The sequence below is a fragment of the Amblyomma americanum genome, chromosome 9 (genome assembly GCF_052857255.1).
Source record: "Amblyomma americanum isolate KBUSLIRL-KWMA chromosome 9, ASM5285725v1, whole genome shotgun sequence".
Taxonomy (NCBI): Eukaryota; Metazoa; Arthropoda; class Arachnida; order Ixodida; family Ixodidae; genus Amblyomma; species Amblyomma americanum.
In genome coordinates this window covers 100,457,006-100,471,564 of record NC_135505.1, presented here as the reverse complement: position 1 = coordinate 100,471,564, position 14,559 = coordinate 100,457,006, and the positions used below count along the sequence as shown (strand labels likewise).

Below are 14,559 nucleotides of genomic sequence, written 5' to 3'. Positions count from 1 at the left end.
TGTGTGTGCTGTTGCTGGCACACAAGAGTTCTTTGCTATCAGTTTACCAGAACGCGTTAACAAAGAACACTGTGCAAGTATTGAAAAGATAAGAAGGAACAAAATTGAACTTCCTCATTCTAATGACAAAGGAACTGCTTTTATTGAAAATAGAAAAATTTCGGCTCGAAAAGGAAACAAAAATAAATAAAGGTGCCACCACCACTGGCTGATTTCACAGCCAAAGTGTGGCACGTGGACAGTTTTTTTTTTTTGAGCCAATCCCAGAGGCTCGGCTATGTCACCGTTAATTGAGAAATGATGATCACGGAGTCCTTTTCTGTGTAGACATCTTGAAATTGAATTGAATAACGGAAAAAAATTAGTCTGATTCTCTGAGGAATGAATGCTGCTGGGCAAACACCAACACTTCTATAAAGAGCCTTATAATCAAAACTTTACTAAGAGTGAAAATTGGTCGGAGTTGTTCTCGGTTTCCCTTAAGCACTACCCTGCCTCTTGTCAAAAGAGTAAGGACAGCTCGGGCATGAATGGCTGAAGGGCAGGTTGAAAAGAGTTTTTTACTTGTGCACATGTTATGCATCTCTCATTCTTCAAAATTTTTCATGCAGGTCCAGTTCACTCCGTCAAGCCCATCGTCAACGATCACCTTGGATACTCTTTATTACTATTTGCATTCTGTTTGTAAAGTCACTGTTTATAGTTACTGTTCATGCATTCTGCTGGGCAGCCATGCTTGAGCAGGGAAAGCCTTTCTCTTTCGTTCATCAGCGTTGTATTGAATACATGTATATATGTTGTAAATAAGGGCTAGACGAGCTGTTTGGGCCCTTCTCAAGTTCTGAAGAAGCATTGAAATGATGTTCTAGTGGAAATTTGACATTTTGCTAAGCAGCCAACCTTGGACAGGAAACACCTCCCTGCTTCGTCTTCCAGCATTGCGTTGAATCCAGCTATATAAGTTGTAAATAGCTGCTAGGTGAGCTGTGTCCAGTGTTCGCACAGGTCCTTGAAAACCCTTGAATTTGAAAATGTGATTTTCAAGGCCTTGAAAACCTTGAAATATTTAGTGGGGCCTGAAAAACCCTTGAATTCCGTGATGATAGTCATTGGCGCCGTTCAGTGATTGCCCGTTGATCAACTGGCCACGTTGAAAGCGAGGGTTGCCTCCTGATCCAAGCCAAGAAAATACAGTCCGTTTTGGGCGTTTGTCCTCCATGTTGTCATATTGTCGGGTTTTGTTTTTTTGTTCGCTGCGGTCGTGCACTTTTTATAGTTGCTGTCCTCATACCGCTTTTTAATCGCCTCCCGTTGGCTTATTCAGAGCATGTGTAATGCGGCACGCGCTGGATGTGGACGTAATTGTGTGTGCGCGCAATGCCCGGGAAGTGCAATTTCCAGCGATCGTGGCTTAGCCATGACGAGTAAAAAGACTGGATTGCGCCGGACACCACGAGTTCGTATCGTGCTAGATGCAGACCATGCGGAAAAGTGTTTGACATCTCGTCAATAGGAGTCTGCGCTGAAGAGCTACAAGAGGAGTTCGAAACACAGCGCAAGCATAAAGAATGCAGCAGGTAGCTCCATGTAGAACTACGTGACATCGCGCGTTTTAATGCATATCGTTATCATGCATATCTGGAGGCGTAAAAGAAGGAGCAACTTGGAGAAGCAAAGGAGTCAAAGAGGCACCTTGTTGTGGAGAAATTGATACCTTAAAGCGAAAGAAAGCAAGACTTGAAGCAACTGTTGCTGATCTGACAGCTTCAGCAGACAACTTGGCTGAGAAAGCAGAAGAGACAGGCGACGTCGTGCACATTGTGAAGTGAAATTGCCTTAGGAAAATGGCAAAAAGCAAGACGGAAGAACTATACATCAAGCAAGAAATAATCACAAAGCTTCAGGAGCTTTCATGAACGCTTGTTACTACCTTAGTTTAGTATTAAACCAGTCTAGTCTGTAAGTGCGTCTTTTTCTTAGTGTTCAATAAATTTGTTGCAGCGTGTTTTAAAAAACATGTTTTGCTATAAAAAAGGGCACTAAATTGAGTATTGAAACGAGCCCTTGAAAAAAGCTTTTGGGAGCCTTGAAAGTCCTTAAAAACCCTTGAATTTGTGCCTTCAAAGCCTGTACCAACCCTGTGTGTCGTTCTTTCAATAGATTGATTGGAGTAATGTTTCAGTGGAACTATGGTGTACTTTGTACCGAAGAAATTGTACCAAAAGAGCTTTCATCAATTTGTAAGCAGTGACAAGCCATGCTTGGTGTCTAAAAGCAGCTCGTTGTAAGCTTGTGAAGTGGCCTATTCTTCAGGACTCGGGGCAAATTGCAAGCTACAGAAGAAGGTATTAGAACGTTTTGAAACCTTATCAAAATTTAAAGACCATGAAAAGGCATTGCATGAGATGAATCCATAGCACAAATACACAGGAACGCAAAGTGACATCCTTCCAAAATTTTAATCTTTTATAGAACTACTTATTTTGTGCCCTTGAAGTGCACTGCTATCTAATCTCATCGGGTGTTGTGCTTCTGAGATGGAACTGGACTGTTTTAGGAGAATTAGTCTAAAAGTGCTGAAATTGTGCTGTCAAATGATAGTGTTTCTATTTTACAAGCATCTTCAGCTGTTAAAAAAAAGGTTATGTGCAGCATACCTTGTGGCAGTCTCCAGTTAGCTGTTTGTTCAAGATCATCTTTAAATTTTTATTAACACTTTATTCCTGAAGCCATCAGTCAAAAGTTTGCTGGTTAGACTTAATAGATCACGAATATCCACCGGACATCCTGTTTAGATCAGAACGTTTGCAAGCCACACTAGATGTCTACGGTACGTCTTTTCTGGGCAATAATCAGTCCACTTTTGGTAAACATTCAGATATACGCTTTTGGACGTCCACCAACACCGAACCAGTGGATGCGCCGCAGATTCAGCCTTTCCAGAAGTATAAATTGGTGCCGTATATCGGTGCGATCCTATGCTGCACTTTTTCTCTGACAGTTTTTATAGGTATAAGCACATACGCTAGATTCAGTTTCTAGAGCGTATTGACACGTTTTGTCAGGACAAATAATTCTCTCAGTAAGAATTATTTTTTTGAACTGGAGTGCACCATGTTTCTGCCTCCGTACTTCGGATCATCCCAACAAACAACATACCTCCCCAGGTGCGCCCAGAAAGGATGGAATATCCCAGTCCCTGTACAACATTTATCGAACATTTCTAGGCCATAGAGGCAGCACACAGAAACACAAGCAAAAGGGAAGTGCACCCACTAATGGCCTAGGAACGTTTTTTCGAGGGTGTTAAGCAGAAGCAAAAAAAAACGTTAGCATTTTGGTCCAGAAAGGTAACTGGGAAAACGTTTTGGGACGAATGCTTTTCAACAAAACATACACATTGACTCCTCGCTCCCTTTTCTCTCCCTCGCGCCAAGAGCTACGGGGAGAGAAGGTTTTGCTCTTGCACTCGCCGTTTTGAGAGATCAAACAGTTCTGTTCGCACAGCCGAAGGAAGCGCAGTTCACCCCGCATCTCTTTCGTGTGCCGTTCGCTCCATGCTGCAGGCAGGCAACGGCGGTCTGCCTTTTTATCGCACCGCCAGGAGCGGTGGTCACCAACGTGACAGTCTTCTATAGTGTTTCCAACTTCAGCATGGTGCGGCAGTTCCTGCAGGCATCTTCAACTACCAGCAGTCCTCGTTGCACCGCTGTCTAGCAGAGGTGCAGTAATGGCCTACCATCGCTTGAGCGTTTGAGCGTTCGCTGTGCCGTGAGAAGGCGCAGGACAGAAGGCTGCGTTGAATTCATATATATAGTTCCAGCATTTCAATTCATCCCCTGGTTTTCGTTGCCAACGTCGTCAAGTTATGTCGGTTTATGCTCGTTTTTTTATGTTCGCCTCGTAGAACTAATTTTTTTTTCCTGTTTTGATAACACGCTCAAGCTTACTTCGAGGCTCGTGCGAGAGGCAAAGCGAGAGGGAGGTTTCACCCTGCAGAATATCCGTGACCTGAAAACGCATATCTGTATCATACGCTCATATTGTCTTTTCTTTTGGCACCCAGGTTGCTCTTTACATGCGTTTGCTTTTGCGTGTGCATATATGCTTTTGTACCCTCTAGATTGCTTGCTTAAGGTGCATCAACTTTCAGCCTGTATTATGTTTTTATAGCTTCATTTTTTCACATTTCTCAGTGCTAGAGAAAAATTTGGTCATTAATATATGCTGGTTCCGTATTGCTGCGTACATTATGTGTTAAAAGGTGCATACATATGCGTCTCCTGTTTGTATTCATTTAAATGCAAAGAGCACATCTAATAAACTGAAATTACATCTGTATTGCGCTGCTATTTCCTGTTATATGGGCGGGATCGGCGACTTTTTGAATTCATATTTCCTTTGTGTGTAAAATTCTAGCACATTTCATGTTCTTGTGGCGGGAGCAGCGCAGCATGAAACAAAGAAGAGAGAGGTAGGAATCAACGCTGACTAACAACCAGATTTTTAATTCACGTTCGATGGAATATGTACATCTCGCTCGTGCAATAAGGAAAGGAGAGAAGCATGACAAACGCATAAGATGTACACGTGGCAGAAGATTAGGACAACCCACGAAGGTAATCAATTTCGCTGTCATGAAAGTTATCGAAAGTATGCTGACGAATATACGTCACTTTTTGTCGGATGTTGAAGGCTTCTTCAATCTCTCTGGTCCATTGATCAAAATATGACATGATGACCACTGTGTTGCGAAGCTGCAGGTCACACTGATGCTCTCTGCAATGTTTTGCTAATTCACTGCTGATGGCGCCCTTTAGGGATCTTTTGTGCTATCGAAGTCGTTCATTCAAACAGTGCCATGTTTGACCAATGTAGGTGCATCCGCATGACAGAGCTATTTTATAAACCCTCTTTTCACACATTTCACGTTTTTTCCGGTGCTTTTTCTTGCATTGATTTTTGCTCGTTGTTGACTTTGGCGCACAGGCTTCTTAATCTGTTCGGTGCTGACATGAGCACTTTTACACCAGGTCTTGCGCCTACCTTTTTGAGACTGTAGGAAATGCCATTAATGTAAGGTATGACCGCGTCCGACTTCCTTTCTTCTGATGGGGTTGTGACATATTTTCTGCCTCTAAGTGATTGCAGAATCCCTTCTGCGACACCAGATAGCAGTCTCGTCGGGTAACCTGCTGCTTTTCAGCCGACTTTTCTGTGCGTCAAAACTGCCTTGAACTTCATGATGACAGGATCTCGTCAATACGGCTCTCATTGCTACTTTTGCTAAGGACTAGAAGAACTAGGACTAGAAATAACGAGTGAACTCCCAGAAAACGTTATGCGATTTCTTGGCGTTGGCCTTTCTAGGCGCCCACATATGCTGGCGGTACGGACCACGAAGCTAGATGGGACTGCACCCCTACACATCTGCGCACTGCAAGATCATCAAGTGGGGGTAGAAAAAAGCAGATCCTGAAAAAGGAGATCCTGTCATCATGAAGTTCAAGGCAGCTTTGACACCCAGAACCGTCGGCTGAAAGCAGCAGGTTACCCGACGAGACTGCTATCCAGTGTCGCAGAAGGGATTCTGCAAGCACTTCGAGGCAGAAAATATGTCACAACCACATGAAAATTAAGGAAGCCATACGCAGTTATTCCTTGCATTAATGGCATTTCCCACAGTCTCAAAAGGGTAGGAGCAAGAGCTGGTGTAAAGTGCTCATGTCAGCATCCAACAAGTTAAGAAGCCGGTGTGCTTTCAAAGTCAGCAGCGAGCAAAGAAAAAAATCAATGCAAGAAAAAACACCGGAAAAAACGTGAAATGTGTGAAAAGCGGGGTTTATAAAATACCTTTGTCATGCGGACACACCTACATTGGTGAAACAGAGCGCTGTTTGAATAAACGGCTTCGAGAGCACAAAAGATCCCTAAAGGGCACTATCAGCAGTCAATTACCAAAACATCGGGGAGTGCATGAATGCGCTCCGCAGCTTATCAACACAATGGTCATCCCGTCATATTTTGATCGGACCAGGGAGATTGAAGTCTTCAACATCCTACCAAAGAGCGACGTATGCGTCTGCATACCTTCAGTAGCTCTTCGTGACAGAGAAATTGATTATCCACGTGCGATGTCTTAATATTTCACCACGTGTACATCTTATACGTTTTTCATGCTTCTTTCTTTTCCTTTTACGAGCGAGATGTATATATTCGACGAACGTGCATTAAAAATCTGGTTGTTATTCAGCGTTGTGTCCCGCCTCCCTCTGTCTCGTGCTGCGCTCCTGCCGTCACAAGATCATGCAGGAACCAACCCAAATTTTCACCTTGTTAAAGCACATTTCATGTAAACAGGTAAGTCTGAATGGCCTAGCCGGCAGGCATTCACGCGAGTGGCCACCTGTAACGTAAGCATGTGCCTGAAATTTGGCACAAATGTGCGCTTAGATGCCTGAAGTCTGCATGAAAAAGAATTTTATTAAGCCAGAGCCGATAAATCTAGCATTAACCTTTTGGGGCTGTCTCTGGGAAGCACAACTTTTTGGACACTGCTAGTTGTGGGGACGTTTTTTGGATGTTTTCGGGGAAAATGAGCACGTCCTGGGGACATTCCAAATGTCCTGATGGGATATTTCTGGGAGATTTTGAGGAAGTTTTGTGTTTGTTGGGATAAGACCACTTCCAATTCTAGCCGCCGTGGTGGCTGAGTGGTTATGGCGCTCGGCTGCTGGCCCGAAAGACGCGGGCTCGATCCCGGCTACGGCGGTCGAATTCCAATTCTAGCCGCCGTGGTGGCTGAGTGGTTATGGCACTCGGCTGCTGGCCCGAAAGACGCGGGCTCGATCCTGGCTACGGCGGTCAAATTTCGATGGAGGCGAAATTCTAGAGGCCCGTGTACTGTGCGATGTCAGTGTACGTTAAAGAACCCCAGGTGGTCGAAATTCCCGGAGCCTTCAACTACGGCGCATCTCATAGCCTGAGTCGCTTTGGGACGTTAAACCCATATAAACCAAACCAAACTTCCAATTCTGTCAAAGCTAGCCAGTAGTGGTATCAGATATGCCTACTTTGCCCCTTGGGGAACTTTTTCGTGAATGTGTGCTGAGTATAGTGAACTAGAATACTGTCCTAGTAGAGCGAATGGGAGGACGCTGGCGTGCTCTTTAGCGTAGAAGCCTTCAGATGGTGCCACTGCAACTTTTTCTAGCAGTGCTGTGGCTGCTGCTTCAGGAGTTGGTGCATATTTCTCTGCATCATCGTAACAGTGGGATGCATAATACGCACCTAGTTAAGAAACTTGCATCCCATTGGCTTCAACTAACTTCAACGTAATTTCCTAGGCACCTTTTTGTTCACCCACCGAGACCCTTCGAGCATTTTGGCGATGTTGAAAAATCTCGTCGTTCTATGTCGTCTGCTACCGACAAACGGCTATGCGAAATGCTCATAGTTTTGCTGCTTGATGTAATTTGTTTAGATCCACCTCTTACTGAGCTGATCTTTTGAAACCCAGTATTTCATCTCTGAGGGCACTGTATGATCTGCTTGTACGGAAATAACTTCCTGGAGCGGTTCAGCGGCCTCAGAAACTCATTTTATTCACAAAATTTTACCCACTATTAGAAATATTTTCACCCCAATTTTAGGCAAGGCTTGCCGAGTAAGTGCAAATATTTTATCTTGACTTCCTGGCATGCACATGCATGCATTCTTCGAGTAACCGAAATTATGTTATACTGAATTTCACCCAAACAGGTACTTTGCAGGTCTAAGTGCACCAATTTTCTAGTACTCAGAATATTTTCCCTTCTGGTTGTTTGAAAATGGAAGGCAGTTTTGTTATGTGAAAAGCAGTGATAGGCACTGCAGCAGTGAGCTTGGCCGCTACATTTTCACAGTGGCCAGGACAGCCACATTTAAGCTCTGTTTTTGCCTTGACCACCTGTACAATATCAAAGATATATACTGTCTGAATGTAGCTGTATAGGAGAAGCATGCCATGTATTTTTCACGTCAACTACAATTTCTAGAGGGGCCCCTGCAGACTGATAGAGAAGGTTACCCTTGTTGTTCATGCGAGTGAACTTGGCTGGCTTGAGTTCGCTGCCCTTTCTTTGGTTATTACAAGCGAATTCAGGCAGTTTTCACACCCTATCTTTAAGATGCCTTGCCTTTTTTTCTTTGCTACACAACCGTGCAGCTAACAATACGAGGGCGCTTAGACGAGACATACACATGAGCGCTCGTGTGTACGTATTGTATCTGTGCCCTCGAGTTGTTTACACTGTTTTAAGGATGATCCACCTCCACCAACATGCCCAAGTTTCTACATTAGAATATTAGCCGCCTGCCACTTGATGCTACAATGCAAGTGGAATTGTATAGCGGTATTTTCAGATATAAGCACGGCCTACGCTTCATCTATATGTTGCCTGCATCTAGAATTTTATCAAGCTCCTGCGTGCCACTGGGACAGCTTTGCTGACCAGCATCTGCGTACAAAATGGCAATGAGGATTCCACGTTCCAGGTTTCCCGTAGAAACTGAGTGGGAAAGGTTCTTAAATGCAAGAAGGATTCCATTATAACTAGGAACGTCTGCTCAGGCGCTGAATATGGGTATTGCAGCCAGAATATGGGTATTGCAGCCAGAACAAAGACTGGCAAACAATTCTGATAAGATGCCCAGCTGGATCCTGCCTCACTCTGCTTGTCATCGGGTGACTGAAACCTACATGTTCTATTATGTACTTCGACGGTGACAACATGCTAGATAGTGTCACACGCAGTCCTGTAGCTGTCGACTTGCTTATAAAAACCTTTCATTCCATATTAGTCTAGTTTTCCCACGCACTCAGGTGCGACAGAAATGAATGAAGCTTGTCAACAGATGCAGAACTTGGACCTAGAACCACAGCAGTGAAGCGCAAAAACGCATAGGCTCAACACTTTGAGAGATTTTCTAGCCTTTCTTGCAGCACGGCGGTAGGGGCGCGGTGCTAGGATGGATGGATAGAAGGCAGGAGCGTCCCCTTTGAAACAGGATATGGCAGGTGGCACCATGCTCAGCTTTTTTCTTTATTTTTGCTTAACTGTGTTGTAAGTTACTAAAATTCGCCATTTTCTTTAAATATGTCTTCCTACACTTTTAACCTTATGTCACCTCACTGCTTTTGAGCCACCAATCTTTCAATCGCCTTTTGCCAATTTCCGCCGCAGATTTATTTACATGACTATTGTTATCTCTAAACCCTAGGGCCTCAGGAAGAGTGACTGTACCCGCATTGGCATCGGGATGGACACCATTACATTTTAGTGTGAGGTGTTCTATTTTTTATGCAGATTTACCACACACAGCACATGTGTCTTCTTCGTTAAATTGATTTTATAGCTGCGCGTTCTAAGACATCCCGACCTAGCTTTAAAGAGTAGGGCACTGCCTCTTGAGTTATAAAATGCTTCCTTCCTGATCTCCTGTTTCCAATATCGATATAGTTCTACACTATGCTTCTTTTCCATTGAATTTATCCAATTTTTACCTTCCGCGTTTTTAACCTGTCGTTTAGAGGTCTTTCTCCGTCCTCGTGTCCAACATACTTACTGGTTAGCTTTGTAGCTCTTTTTCGCCAGTGTGAGTCAACGCTCTTTCTGTATATAGGTATTTAAATACCTTAGCTGTTCACCTGTTATCGTCCAATTTCCCCAGGCGTTCTTCATATAGTATTTTACTCTGAGCTTCCCGTGCTTCGAACGATGACCATCCCATATCCCCTTGTACTGTCTCGTTTGTGGTTTTCCCGTGTGCACCTGGTGCTAATCTTCCAACAGTTCTCTGATTTACTTCTAATCTCGACTGAACTTCTGCCCTTAAGCACAGAACCGCATTCTCAAAAGTAGGCGCCGCCATTATTATTCCTTTCCAAATACCTCTCAGTACTTTATACCTGTTGTACCCTCACAGTGCCCTATGTTTCATTATCTCGGCATCTCTTCGCCATTTTGCTATGAGAGACTGCTCGTGCTTTTCCGTGTACATCTGCTCTTCGTTTGCCCATACACCAAGACATTTGTATTCGGCCACTCGAGGCATTTCATGGCCTGGTATTGTAAGCTCCTGATCAGTTGTATCGTTGAAAATCATCACACTGGACTAAGCTGCGCTAAAACTGAAACCAAGACTGTCTCTTTCATCCCCACAGTAATTAACCAGAGTTTGCAAATCTTCCTGGCTATCTGCTAACAGTACAATATTGTCCGCATACATTAAACCCAGTAGTCGTTGCTCAGCAACCTTTCCGCCTAATCTTTATGACAGCTTATAACCTAGATTGCTTCCTTCTAGCCTTCTTTCCATACATATCGTGTAAAGCATGAACAGCAGCGGTGATAGAGGACAACCTTGCCTTAATCCTTTGTGTACCTCGACAGTTGTCGTACTCCTAAATCCTTCCCATGTTATTTTAACTTTATTTTCTGGATATATTTCCTGTAGAAAATCCATTACCTCATGACCGATACCTTCATCTTTTGATACATTCCACCGGAGTTCCCTGTTCAGCAAAAGGCGCGGCAGCGCCGCCTTTGGCGTGGAGAGGCGTTTTGCTTCTGCCGCGCGTCTCCGTTCGCGCCATGAAAAGGCATTGCGTGAGATGAATCCATAGCACAAATACAAGGGAATGCAGTGACATCCTTCCTAAAAGGTAACTTTATACTTTTATGAGCCGGTAGTAATACTTACCAGATTTTAACCTTTTTTAGAACTACTGCTTATTTTGTGCTCTTGAAGTACACTGCTATCTCATCCCATTGGATGCGGCGCTTCTGAGATGAAATTGGATTGCGTTTTTGGAGAATGAGCCTAGAAGTGCTGAAATTGGGCTGTCACATCATAGTGTTTCTACTTTGCAAGCTTCTTCAGCTGGTAAAAAAAAAGGTTATGTACAGCATACCTTGTCGCAAAGTCTCCAGTGGGCTGTCTGTTCAAGGTCATCTTTATGTTTTTTATTAACACTTTGTTCCTGAAGCCATGAGTCAAAAGTTTGCTGATTAGACTTAAAGGGGCCATGACATGGTCGTTCTTCATATTGCAGTATTGGGCTTCAGTAACTAATACAAGAGCTTATGATTCAGTTTCCGAAATTTGGCTGCCCTGGACGCGCTCTATATTTCAAAAAATGCGATCGAAATTGAGAACGGGAAATTCCTCCCACCGGCAGCGACCGCCATATTGAATGCTGTCGTGACGTCACCAGAACATACACGGAGCAACGTCGTCTGCTCTCGTTGCATAGTGCGCAGCGAGGTCTCTTGTCCGCTGTACTTCCGCGGGCGATCGAAGTAGCAGTCGTCTCCCATATATGAGTGACTGGTGCCGCAAAAGCGTTAATAATAGAGTTATAGCATATCGTTACCGTGTTTACGTTACCGTGTACCGGGCCCGGCAAGCGACGTCTGCGCATGCGCCGCCACTTGCCGGTCCGCAAGCACTTTACGGAATCTCTTTAGCGTTGCGGGGAGTTAGCGTTCGCTCGTAAACCAACAAGGCGGCGCCCTGCACTTCCGCTTCGGACCAAATATACAGCACCGCCGCCGCGTTCTTCGGCGCCATTTCTCGCTATACATGATGGCATTCGCTCTTAATTTGCAAACTCTCTCTCTCATACGTTGAGGTTTGAGTAACAACTAGGCCATGTTTTTGACATTATTTACCGATTTTTGAGCAGTTAAGCCTGACTACATGTCGTGTACAGTATTGTGCGTTTTTATCGCTGACACATTCAAAAATTTCCCCGCCTCAACCGCTGGCTCGTTTGCGGTGAAACTGCACACAGAGCTTGCGTATTATGGTAACTTTTGTATCGTAGCAAGTTTGACAATGGTACTTACTTAGTTCAGGCGCACATGATGCGAAAACGTGAGCGTCTACGAGAGATCGGCGAGCCAAAACCCGCAGACGACGCTTTTTCGCTGAGAACCGGCAGTGGCGCCATCTGTTTTCGTTAGCGGAAAGCGTCACGACTAGGCCGCCGAGGCGAGCGTTGCAAGGAGCGCGGGCCCTTTGAGGAGCGCGGTTCCTTTCAAAGGTGCAGCATTGACTCAGATCCAGCTCTCAGAGGCGGTCACGAACGTGGATAACCATCGCCTCTCCGGGAAGCCCGCCGCAGCCTCGTCCGCCGTTGGCGACGCCAGAAACACAATAGAAAGCTTAAGGCTCGAATTGCCGAGCTCACCCAAAAGCGGCCGAGTACGCGGCCCAACTCGCCGACTCAAACTGGGTACATAGGATGCAGCATGGCCACATGACAAATGTCCAGCCGGAGCACATGGCGAATCTTTCGAGCACTAATCGATCAAACTCCCAACGCGAACGGAAACAAACATTTGTAGCGAGCCATGTACGCTTTCCCTGGCAACGCTACTCCACTGACACAGAAACTTCGGGACCAGTACCTGTGTACAGCCCAAGACCCCCGTGGATTCATACTCTTATGCGGGCAGCGAGACAGCGAGAACACGGAGCTGGATCAACCTTTCCAGCTTCATGATCTGCGGGCGGCTCCCGCCGAAATGAATCTGGGCACTGCGCCGGGAAGGGATAAGGTCACCGCCAAGATTTTGGCGAACCTGCCCGATTCGGCATACCAGTCCTTCCTCGACTACATCGATGCGAGTTGGCGCGTGGGCATCCCCCTGTCAATCCACTGGAAAACTGCCCTGGTAACCTTTATTTATAAAACAGGCAAACCAATTGACACAGATAACCTCCGCCCCATCTCTCTCACTTCCTGTGTGGGCAAACTAATGAACACGATGGTGCGGGACCTCTTATCTGCATATCTTGAACACAAACATGTCTTTGCGAGCACCATATGCTCGGATTCCGCCCTCACCGATCCGCACAGGATGTCCTCCTGCAACTTAATCGGGAAGTCCTTGACCCCCTGGAATGAGAATTGTATGCTACATGTGGGATTAGCCTTGCTTATTCTGCCGGTAATTGCTCCACCGTTGCGTCAATTATATGTTAATAATGACAAAATCTGTCGGATCTGCCCCGCTATGCGCACAGTCACTTATAATAGTACATATTCCCTTCGAATGCCTCCGTAATGACCGGATATAGTACCCGCCACGGGCCGTGAGAGGGCTGCATCGCTCCGCGGTGGAGCATGTCGCTCACCTGTTCATCAGTGATGCGGCACCCAGTAGCTAAGATTCTGCTGTACGACCCAACGTTGTTTGGTGGGGATCGAAGTACGCTCAGAAGGGCTGAAGCAAAGCGACGAGCTGGGCAAGTTGGAGAGGTGGAGCAGACGTGCGCGTATGGGCTCCCGCCCGAAAACGAAAAGCTGCGAGTCGCTCTCCCCACCGTCCCCTGCTGGCTACCCCGGCCGCCTCCCTACCAACCCTACCGGTCCGAGGGAGACCCGGCTCTTGATACACCGCCGGCTGCCTGGGTCGCCGCTCGCCTGCAGGCCCGACGGGTTCGATGCCGCCTGAGAACAAGTTTTCTTTGTTCCTGGGCCACGCGACACATAAGCCTAACAGCCATATCGGCCACGTTAGGCATGGCTACCGGAAGCTTGCCTGACGAGGCGGGCCCTTCCAACAGTCTCCAACATTCACCGCCCATGGACGACCTTCAGGACGAAGAGTCCGACATATACAATTCTCGTTAGTCCTCCTCTCAATTAAGACAAAAATCAAAGCGCACTCTCTTCGGCGTTCGATGCAGCTTGTTGGGATTCAGGTAGCAGCATCCCACCGCTGCCACCAGTTGTTGGGATTCAGGTAGCGTGACTGGGCCGGAGAAGAGACGAGGGCGATCGGAGGAAGAAAACTTGGAAAACATTATACAAGGACTATTTACATTATGTACAAGTACGGGCAACTGAGAGTGCTTCTCAGTAAAGAGAGCGTCTTAGGAGCCGGGAGTCTCTGATACCTCTCAAGAAGGGGGGGGGGGGGTGCTCTCTTCAGGCATCAAACCAGCAGCTCCTTAAATACTCTTCGTATTCCCCAGATCCCTAGCTGGGGAATACAGTTCGAAGAATGATGTCCAATCACACGATGGCACTGATGGTATCACCCACGGCAGGGCGGTCCTGATGTTTCTTCGCAGCTCGGTCGAGAGAAAGGGAGCAGGACTCGGTCACGTTGTCGTCCCCGCGGCTTCCAGGTGGCCGCGCACGTGCGTCCGGAGGGCACCTCCATGACACAGGAATGCAGGCTGTCTCCCCGCAGGTGTCGAAAGAGCTTGTACTGGTGACCGGAACGCGGAGGCTCTGTCGCAGGTGCGGCACTCGGGCAATTGTTCAAATCCAGCGTGACTGGAGGGGACCACACTGATACCGCACTTCGTCGTGGCGAGGCCCGGAACGAATACGCTTATGGTCGTCGCTGGCATTCCTGTTGAACACGCGGGGACGCTATCGTCGCTGCCTCCAGCATTCCTGTTCGAACACGTGGGGACGCTATTGTCGTCGTTCCCTCTGGCAGTCCTGCAGTCACGTCTCCCGCAGAGGGCTCACCCACCCTCGCGGTGGTCTTCAGG

The 14,559-nt window shown here is 46.4% G+C and overlaps 1 protein-coding gene across 2 annotated transcripts in view; it reads left to right on the top strand.

Moving 5' to 3' along the window:
• Positions 1-4,474, top strand: part of LOC144103866 (protein AMN1 homolog) — a 39,397-nt gene extending 34,923 nt beyond the window's left edge. Inside the window, exon 8 of one of the 2 annotated variants that reach the window (XM_077636571.1) lies at positions 612-4,474. The gene's annotated coding sequence lies outside the window, so the exon portion shown is untranslated. The remainder of the gene's footprint in view (positions 1-611) is intronic. The other variant, XM_077636573.1, reaches the window with a different exon arrangement.
• Positions 4,475-14,559: the final 10,085 nt, after the last annotated feature.